Here is an 11,182-nt window from a genome sequence, read left to right as displayed (position 1 = left end):
CATTTAGTTCCAGCAATTATATTCTTGACATCTTTTATCCAACAGTTTCAACAGGTTAAAAATCAATTCAGGGAACTTTAGCCGGCTGCAAGATTTATTGTCAGGCAGCCTTTTCCAGGCTGCATGTTGGTGAATAATGAGGAGCAGTGAAACATTTGGCGAGATCAATCTGAAGAAAAGACGTTTTCCGAAAAGCCTGACTAATTATGCTCAGGCCTTCGATTACAGTCTGGAGCAAAAACAAAACCATCAATGAATTATTATGGCTTCATTTACTTTCTGAAAAGTCAGGGTTAGCACAAAATGACCCGTGTAAACTTTGCATCGCATCCTGCGGGCATATTTATCCCTTTTTTCTGCAGTACACTGTGTCCTCCTGTTCATGAGAAAGGAGGCTGGCTGCTCCTCATGCAGGTTCAGTTAAAGTTACACATTAATATCCACAGATGACCTTTTGGATGAGCTGCAGCATTAGTCTTGTGCGTTCTAACCTGTCCTGTGTGGACATAGAGTAATGTGCTGGTTGACCGCTGAGCTGACCCCTCCAGGCATTAGAATGTAGACCACATGTCTCGACTGTGTCTACCTCCACTGGAACACGCGATAAAGTCTAAAACAAATACAGAGCAAATGTGTTGTATGAAGTCTTATCTGCGGCCCGCATACTGTGCTGATGGAATAGGCTGTATCTGGTTTGCTCTCTTCCGCTCGACGTGCATGTGCAGGCAGGCACACAGACATGCACGCACCTGAGCACTTATACGCATGTAAACACACAGGCGAAAGCGCAGCAGTACAGAAATGCTTCAACCTTCAAATACCATTGAAACTCTGGATTTATTTTCCCCCTCACAACAATGAAAGAAAAAAAAGCTTGATTGACAAGTTCAAATAACTGGAAACATTAGCATCTTAATTCCGGGGACTGTCACATTTGGTTAGCATCTCCTCTTCAAGGATGCGACTAATAAAGGAAAGGTATTCATGTTACTGAACAAGCCCTCCTTTATAACCTAATTGCTTTTGGTTCAATAGCTTAAAAAGTCATTAATTACAGGGCCAGCTTGTAATGTAGGTTAAGGTGGCTTTTTCACCAAGGTAATGAGGCGGTGTGCACAGTGGCCGGGCAGATTTTGATGCGATAATAGGAGGGGTGAAAACCATTTTTCCACCTTTGCTCAATGATGGCACCGGCTGAGAGAAGAGAGAGGCCTTTTCATAGTGCCTGAATACAAAAAAAAAAAAAAATCTAAAGAGGCAACAGATAATTGAATTCCAAACAGTTCTATTTGTATAGCTGGCAGCATATTACGCGTGAGGTGCAAATGGCCTTAGCCAAATGTGGATGACATCAAAATGATATGTATTGTGCTTGCACAGAATGTAATGTGTTTGTATGTGCAAATGTGCATGTCCATTCTCAGGGTTTTCATTATATTCTCAGGGGTGATGGTTGGATGGCTTTCTGTTTGTTCGCTGTTAGTCTGTTGCGTTGTTTTTCAATTCGTCAAATCACAAGACATGCTATTTACAGCTCTCTTCTTGGCGTGGTATTGATTACCTGCTGAGGATTTCAGACATGAAAATACACGTTGCACAATTGTTATTTCACAAATGTTGAGTGGCACGCCAATCCTCCAAGATGTTGGATACACATACATGCATGAAATCTATATAAGCAGTCTGTTTCACACAAAGAAAGGAGCATCAAAAGGCCGTCGCCGGTGCCTGTTCAGAAATATGGATGAAGCTTAAACAGTGATTTGCTTGAGCGCGAGTGCGTCGCCCAGCGCTTCCCGTGAACTACCTTCCATCGATCAGAGCAAAACAAAACACACAGCCTTCCCTTTCAGACAGAGCACATTCAACAGAACATTTTTGTCCTATGACCTCTAACCCCCCAGAGATCTGATGGCATTTCATTGATGGCCTCCACCTCGCCAGGCGACTGAGAAACAAGGGACGGTGAGAAAGAGGGAGGAAGGGGAAAGGGAGGGGGGGGTGATAGTGGTGGTTGCTCAGTGACTTTGGAGGAGATTAGACGATTGAGTTCACCTTTAATGACGGTGGAGATAGTCTTTCAGTAGGGGGAAATGCCAGAGCTCAGCAGTTTGTTTTGTGTAGCTTTGAGAGCTTCCTGTGTCAGGTTCAGGTTGCCTGTCTCTCTCCCCGGCAGCGGCCCATTGTCTCCGAGCCACAAAAGGCAGCACAGGGTTGGGTGATCGACGGAGCGGCTCAGCCCGGCTCCTCTGCCACAGCAAACCAAACCTCCGCAGGGGATTCTTGTGTGGGACTTCAAGGAATCTCATGACAACACATTTGTGTGGGTGTGTCCCATTACGAAATTAATCACCAGCACACACGCACGCACTCATGCACAAGTTAAACCTGGAGGAAAGATTTCCGGCTCGTCTTCAAAGTGTGTTGGATTTTATTGCATGTTTTATTTTATTTGTTGCATGGACTCTGGATGCACGTCTCTGTTTTTACGCCAAATATGGTGTCAAACAAGTTCACCGTCCGTTGGGAAATTATATCTTTCTTTCTTTTTTTTCCGGGGCTGCAGTGTAGTTCGATTTTTTGGCAAAGCTGACCCAAAATATGTGTCGACTGTGATAGATATTCTTTGGCCGAGAGAGGTCAGAGAGAGGATGAGGCATCGCCTTGTAGCAGATGAGGAAAAAAACGACTCCGCACACATGCTGCCCATCTCTGAAGAGGCTCGGCTGATCCAGACACAGGCCAAACAATCCTGAAGGCCTTTTGCTTTGCAGCCAAATTAAATTAAAACAACTTCACTCCGCTGCAAATGAAAAAAAAAAAAAAAAGGAAGTGCTTGAGTGAGTAAGGTCCAGATAGGGGCGAAGTCCTGCTGCTGACCAGGAAAGCGAGACAGCCCTCCCCTCCTTCATGTTCCAACTGTGCAACACACACACACGCAACACACACACACACACACACACACACACACACAGATGTACACAAGCCTCTTCCTCCTTCTGCTTCACCGTCTCTCTCTTGCTCTTTTTCTCTCACTCCCCCTGGTTCTGAACCTAACATTCCTGCTGGCCCTGTCTCTTTGAAGTGGCTTGTTGGAGCGGGCTCCCGTTACAGGGGCCGGGACTGGCGAAAGCCGATCTGTCTGGCTGTGGAGAACGGCCCTGGCCCAGGGGTTAATCAGCAGACCCAGTACACTGCCCACTCTGTCCACACAGGCACTCCCGCACACACATACATACAAATGCAAACACTGCCCACTCTGTCCCCGCAGCGCAGCTGTAACAAGACCAGCCAGATTTGGAGGTTAAGAAAGACAGCCACAGCCCAACCGCTTTGAAGTTGACTGGCAGCCACCAGGATTTGGACTCTTAAAGGAGAGAGCTGGCTGAGGTTCAAAAATATACAGGGTCATGCGGTGTAGAGGAGGGTGTGTGAGTGTGATTGTGTGCTTTGGGGCAGGGGACGGGAAGCTGACTAATCTCTTTTTTAACCCTCTGCTGAATGGTGAGCTCAGGTTGTGAGCTGTGTTTGAGAACATATGCCTGATCTGAACTATGTGGATGGTGCAAATAAAACTCCCAAACCTCCAAAGAAGCTGAAGAGCACTTCTGTTCAGAGCCATATATTTGCGAGAACAATTTGAGTAAATAGGCATTCCGAATATACATTAACCCTTTATTATGAAATAATGAAACCATTAGTTGGGTGCATTTAGCGTAGCCATCATGCATGTTCATATTTAGATTGCTTTTATCTAGACTTAATGCATCAGTGGTGTTATTGTGAGGGAGTCATTCCACAAAATAATCAGTTGGCAATAAACCCTGATAAAGCACAGCAAACAGCCAGTCGACCATCCAATCAAAAAAAAAGTGTAAATTAACAATTTTCTTTCCCCTTAAAACACTCATTATAAAGTCAAGTGCATCATTACTATAATAAAAGCGAGGACACACCAGAATCAATATGCAAAACCTGATGGTAATTTTCAGGTTTCCCATCAAATGTATTAGTTTCTGATTATGGAAAGCGCAACTTCTGGGGAAGGCATGTCTTCTTAATGATGTCTCAGGAATCATTCCAGTTCCCATTTACTACAGTCTTCATGAGCTAAGCATTCAAATAGGTAGCTAATGTTACATTTTCTGGCCTCTAAAAGCCATTGAAAACATTTGATACTGCCAGCAGTTTTGCTTTGTTTCCAAGAAACATGCCTACAGGCTGAGCCAAGTTGATGTCAGTGTAAAACAATCCATAATAAAAGAGACTAAAAAAAAAAAAGGAACCCAAACCCAATCTAAATCACTTCACTTTAAAAGCCTATTTGTGTTCTACTATCCACAGATTCAGGGTGAATATATGGGATCCCTGACAAGCCTGTTCTGTACAATCCACTTATCTCTCTTGTAGCATCTGGGCATGGATGTGATGGAGTGGACGCCATCCAACATGGCACCATGACAAAGTCAACAGTATAGTGTGCTCCACACAAGGACGATCCCCTCTCTCTCTCTGTCTCTTTCCACTCTGTCCATTAACTGTGGGTGCAGTGGTGACCCTAATGCCACCGTAAACACAGACAATGACAAGCCGAGAGTACACAACCATATGCAGCAAATGTGAAACAAAATGAAAAACTAGTTCTGTGCCTTCAGCTCAGAGATGGTTGTTTTCCAGTTCTTCTTATCAACTTCCGAAGGACAAGCCGTTCTTCATTTTTTTATTATTATTTGATAGAGCTTGGAGAAATGTTCACGACCGAGTTAATCGAGGGCCTTTTGAAAACTGCAGATCAACTTGACAAATGATCTGCAGGTGCCGACAGCTTTCATGACCACTGCCAGTCATCTTGTTTCTAAGTGCGTTAACAGACTTGACCCCCAGATGCACATTAAATGTTCCAGCATGTTCCACTCTGTGTTTATTCAATGTAGACTGTGTGTGTGTGTGTGTGTGTGTGTGTGTGTGTGTTTGTGTGCGTAATTGTGTAATGCCCAGAGATGAATTTTGCCCCAGAAGCTGGATGTTGTCTGGCGAGTGTTAAGATCATCAGTGTTCTGTCCTGGTCCTCGGGGGAGCCTCTTCATTTGTGTCTTTTGTTTATCAAGATGTTTGAATATTAACACGGAGCATTTTTCCAGTCATAATGAAGCAGTGTTGCATATCCACACATCTGTACATTTCCATACTGCCTCGTAATTCTGCCTCTCTTTGTCTTAATTTCCTGCTAGATGCATGCCATGAGAACCATCATTTGCATAAGCGTAAAAGGTCTTCAGTCTTGGGAACCCCTCCTCCTCTCCCTCAGTAGTCAGATATTTGTTTGTTTATCCTTCATTTGCATTGGGTGTAAACAACATTAACGTGATGGTCTGTTGCTGTCGCGCTGGTTTAAATTTACATGTGTCGGATGACAAGTACCCGAAAACAAAGATGCTAATCGCTCCCACTAATCAGCATTCTTGCTCTTCAGCTCTGGCCGATGTCACAATCGGTATCTTTACAGCCCCGCTACTGCACTGTGAGACACTCATCCGCCTCATCAACTATCCACTGCAGTCCCCGACAGGTGCTGGTGACGGTGGTGTTTACACCCTCGATCCCTCTAGCACAAAACTTTAATATTCATGTTGGCCGATAAAGGGAATTACTTCTTGATTGCTTGGAGGAACATTGATACATCTGGCAGATAGAGAGAGGCACCAGTTTGAGGATTCAGATCATGTTTTGTATTTATTTTCTTGCCTGCGCTGAACTTTCTCTGGGAGCAAAGTCTATTAGTGGCAGTCATTCTTATCTCACTTGGCACACATTTGTTCCTCTACAAGCTCAAATGTGTCTTACAATACGCATGACCCTGTGGGGGATTTTAGGAATACAAGCCAATGCCCACAAAAAAAAAAACATGCACACCAGGCAGTTCACGGTGATGGGGATGTTCCATGGGGGCGTGCAAAACAAGCAGGCACAGGCTGCCACCTGAATCGAACAGACTGACATCCCCCAAAAATGGGCCTATAGGTGCAAGCATCTTATCATGACTCCTTTTTTTTGTTGTTAGTTGGCAACCTCAATGGACCATAATAATGACGGCACTAAAGGTGAAAGCTAGAACACAGGTATTTAACCCAGGAGAAGAGTCAGCATTGACTTATTATACTCTCGAGACCTTACAAGGTTCATTTAGTTATGTGTATATTATATGGTGGAGTGTTGTGGATGAATTGAGGAGTCTCACAGCCTGAAGAGTGAAGCTGCTCTGCATTCTGGTTGTACAGCAGTGGATACTTCTGTATCTTTTGCCAGATGGCAACTGGGTAAACAGACTGTGGCTTTGGAAATAATTGCCAGCACATTGAAACGAAAGAAAATAAAGCCCTGAGCTTCCTTTCTGTAGATATACTGTGAATCGTCATCAATTACCGGAGCAGAAAATAGACGTTGTGAAGTTCAGATCTGGGATTTTTTGGTGGGTTTTTACTTGTAAATCTAAAATGTCTCGGCTGGCTCCTTAGCACCAGCATTTTTTGTTTTTTCATAGAAGCTGCCACAGACACTACCTGCTACCACAGTACTGTTGTTTGTTCATAACATTGCTGTGGGGGTTGATGTGTGGGACATATCGCTTTTATTTTGAAAGCCTGTCAGACTCTGAAACAAACAGAGAGAAATACTGTGAATAACATTCGTTCTAAAAATCGCTGTGATGTTACTCTCTCTTGTTTTGGGTAGACCAAGATGCATTTTTTCATTGCTATTAACAGCATTTTCAGTGCTATCCAGTGCTTTGTCTGTTAAAATGTGTTGAATCAAACTTGGTGTAAAAGACACAGGCCATATACTTGGTATCAAATTGAAGAGGAAGTTGTGTTTTTCAAAGGAAAACAGATTGATTGTCGGTACATTTCTGATTTTGAGAAGATGTACTTAACTTACTTAACTGTTACATAACTGATGTACTTACAAACCATCAATTTTACTTAAACAGAGTAGTTTTGTTCCCTAAACCTAACCAAGGTCAACCATTTCACACTGTTAACCACATGTTTAGGCATGAAAAACAAGAATTTAACAAAGCCTTCCATTCATATATACCCACTGTCATAAATCTTTCCATCACTTGTATTTCTAGTGTCTAGTATTCTGCTGCAGACACAGGTGTCATTTCCTTACCAGATGTTGATTGATACAAACTACACATTTCAGCATCATCCAAGTCAAAAATGAAAGTTGAGTGGTATCACGAAGCTGACTGTGCGACTGTCTGACCTGGACCTGCAGGGCATTTTCTACTGACACTGGCATCTCTGGGTAAAGAATGACCCTCATTTCTGTGGACACGGCACTGTGTCCGCTCCCCCGGATCTGGGCGCCCATTCCATTTCATGGTGCATCGCCCCTGCGCGTGATTATGCCGTGCTTTCAGGTGCAGAGGAGGAAATGTTTCGTGAAACTGATGTCCCTGTCAGCGCTGTGCGGCTCTCCCTTCTTTTGCCGAGCATGTCACCTCGCTGATTGGTGAATTACCATTCCAATGTGACGAGCGGCCCCGCCCCTGTCCCCAGCTCACTGGCCCTGGCAGCAAATGAGGAGCTGCATATGTTACAGAGGCGACGCTCCCCTGGCCTCATTTGCATTGGCTGAATGGAAATCAAACGGTTCAACGTCGAGGCAAAGCTGGTAAATAGTGGCGGCGTCAACACATTAAACACACACATGCACGCCCGCCACCACTGTATGCCATATGCCCAAAGGCTGACTGAGAAGCAGGAGGATAAAATATTTGCTGCCGCATAAATGAAGGAAGTGATGCTGGGGGATTTTTTTGTTAATGCTCCTTTAAAATCCAAAAAAACGATGACATCATTTTATTTCTGAGAGGGTGCCTCTTTCTGATCTACGAGGAGAGAAGTTGAACGACGGCCAAAGAGAATATGCATGGCGAGGAGAAGCAGATGATTTGATTTGGATATGTGTAGTAATTAATTAGTCATTAGTTGATTATTTGGGCAGCTGAGACGACAAAATGAAATCTCCTCAGCAGTTCTGTGAAATTAACACTCCAACTCTTGCCCACTCGCTTCCGCAGTCCCTCAGTCACACAGATTTATTTTTAAACCCCAAATCCCACAAGTATTACCTAAAAGTAAAGCCAACGCTAAGCTGATGTTTCTGCAATTATCCAGAGCTTCTCCACACACACACACAGTCCGTCATTTATGTGTGATGTCATCGCTGGCAAACATTCTGAATGTGATAAAATCAGTTGCTGCACAGAGGCAGACATAAAACATATTGAATTATTCTAGTTATTTCACGAGGACTGCTTTCCTTTATCGACTCCAAGCACACTAGTGAGATCAGGGTAAGTGAGTGTGTGTTCTTTTTGTGTGTGTGTGTGTGTGTGTGGTAGGTAAGGAGGTTGTGTATTTCAGGATGTGTGCAGTTATGGTGGCTGAATGTGTCCATACACAATCGTTAATGCATGTTTGTGTGTACACTCCACGGTGAGTGCATGTGTGTCTGTCTTGTGTGTGTGTGTGTGTCTTGGCAGGACAGTGTGGAGCGCTGGGATTCTCCTTTGGGTCTGTGTTGGTCTATTCTCGACCAGAGACGCTGGCTCAGTAGACTGGAATCCTTCAGGGCACCAGGGACATCTGATTCCCTCACTGCCTAAGCACTGAACTAAATGCTCCTGCATTATTCATGTGTATATCACTTTATTGCTGTGCAAGGTTTTCACTCAAAGTTTCTGCCGCACCATTTACTGTACCTACCCCCTTGACGTTAACTGACAAACTTTCCTCATCTCCCTTTCTTTCTCCCTCTCTCTCACTCACCGATCCCGTCTTCCACGATGACGACAAGATGTTGTCTGAAGAAGTGGTTCCCAGCCGGTGCGGCCGGATCGTCCGCACTCCTCCTTAGTTAGTAAATCATGATATGCACATTGGTTAATTTTTACACAATTTCATTCCGCAAACAGCAAAAAGGCGAAATAAACAAAGTGCAATTGGCTTTAAAATCCAATGAAATAAACAGTGTTTCAACAAGAAAGTGTAATTAGGGCTTGGAAATCAATGACATTAAAGGGAACAGTTAAAGCAATTAGAACTAATTTAGCCTGGAGTTTTTTTTTAACAGGATAACATGTTAATTAGTAAAATAATACAGTTAACATGGCAGTGAAGCTGTTGCTCAGGCCAGTAGGTTGTGGTGTATGCCACACAAGAAACGATATGTATTTGTCTTTGTTTAGTTGACAAAAACATATTTTTATACAGATTTAGAGATCACATGGACGGGTCATACCCAGAAAAACTGTAAGAATGTCTTGGCTGGATTTTCTTAATATTAAAGGTGCCATTTGTAAGAATTTTATTTTGAAACATTCAAAAACAACAAGTACAATTATAAACAGAATGTGAAAAAAAAAGAAATTTAATGTCAAAGACGTCTATGTATTGTGTTGCAGGGATATCTACTGAAGTTAAAATGCTAACCAGCTAGCCATGCCTTGGTCTACAGTCCATGGTGCAAGTGCATTCAGGGCGTGTCCAACTCCCTTATGCTAGCTTAATGGCGGATAATACGTGCGCAAAGTAAGGCGGTTGTATTTAGATTCTGAATTAGTCGAGTCGTCTCCAATTCCCTTTAAGAGCCGGGGGCGCCAGGACCTGGAGCATACTAAACAGTGGCACTCGTCTTTAGTGTGGGACAGGGCTGGTAGTGCTCTGTTGCTGGACCCTGTGCCCCGCATTTTCACAATCATCTGTCCCATCAACAACTGTTTGACCGCATAAAAATACTGATATTTAACTGAGGAGGAGGAGAAGCAGGACAGGTCATAAAAGTTAAATTTTTTCTGATCGATAGCGGGTGGGATGAGAGGGGTGACATACGCCCTTAATGAGGAAAATATTAATGACATTACCTAGCAGAAACGATATACTAAGAAGAAGTGGTGTGACTTTATGAAAAGTTGTGACAATTGGGTGACGGGGAAAAAATATTAATATTACCAGGAAACATTAAATGCTGTCTGTTTATTATCTGTTTACATCCAACATCTGGTGTATCATTTTTGTTTACATCCCTTTCTTGCACATGTTCCTTTCTTGCAACCCATGCTACGAACAAGGTGACCTGAAGGGACCAGCATGCCTAGCAAAGAACTCTTACATGACTGGTTTTTGAGCCTTGCTAGTTAGGCTACTTGTATTGTAAAGCTTTTCCGCACATGATAACGTTTCCATTTAATCTGCAGTGAGTCATGGTAGTTCAGAATAAATATCCACATGCCATCCACCCAGAACAGACTCTTGGACTGGGACCCACCAGTTGGTCTACAGCATCCCTGACCGATATGTGTTGGATTGCAGTATACTGAATTTAAAGAAGGGCCTGTGAGGAGAGTTAGAGCTAATGCTCTTCCTGTCGGAGCCTCACAATGTAAGGTCATTCCAGTAGATCAGGAGATCTACTTAATCCTCTCTTCGGTTCCCCCTGGTGCAAAACAATGAGCGTGGAGATTTTCCAGTCCTGGCAGCAGATAAACATCCAGGGAAGCAGAGGAAGAGCAGAGCTGACTGGGGAGCTGTTGCCGTGGAGCAGCGTTGAAGATAATGTGGTATGACATGCCGTTTTGATCTGGACTGCTTTAACACAAGACGCTTTAAGCCATACACAGGGAAAATGCAAGTCTGTGCTAATTACCTGAGTGAGTCAGACGCGGAGGGCCAGAGAGAGGGGGAGAAATGTTGAGCTCAGCCAGCAAAACTTCCACACCTTCTGACCTGCAGTACCGCACAGCCGCCGGCTCTGTCCCTGGTCAACGCGGCGAGGCACTGGCCCTCATTGTGTTGTGGCTGCAATCTGACATGTTTGGTGGCTGTTCGGCTTTGATACGACAACTCTCGTTTAGTCATCCACATCTACTTTCCCGCGCGCTTCGCTGTGTTCCTCTGACCACTCGCTTTCAGTCAGATCTGAGCGGGGAAAAAAGAAAAGAAGGGAAATCCCACTGGGGACGTTTCTGACTCATCTAAGTTGTCTGAAGAATTGCTGTACACGGCCGGCAAGCTAATTGGACCCTTACCGAACCAGAGTCTCCATCCGCACAGTGTGTTTGAGATTAACCGCTGATAAGGTGTGACAGCAAGGCCTTTAAAATGTCAAAGCA

Source organism: Pagrus major, chromosome 16, assembly GCF_040436345.1.
Source record: "Pagrus major chromosome 16, Pma_NU_1.0".
NCBI classification, from domain to species: domain Eukaryota; kingdom Metazoa; phylum Chordata; class Actinopteri; order Spariformes; family Sparidae; genus Pagrus; species Pagrus major.
The sequence above is the reverse complement of the archived record's forward strand: the minus strand, read 5'-3'. Positions refer to the sequence as shown.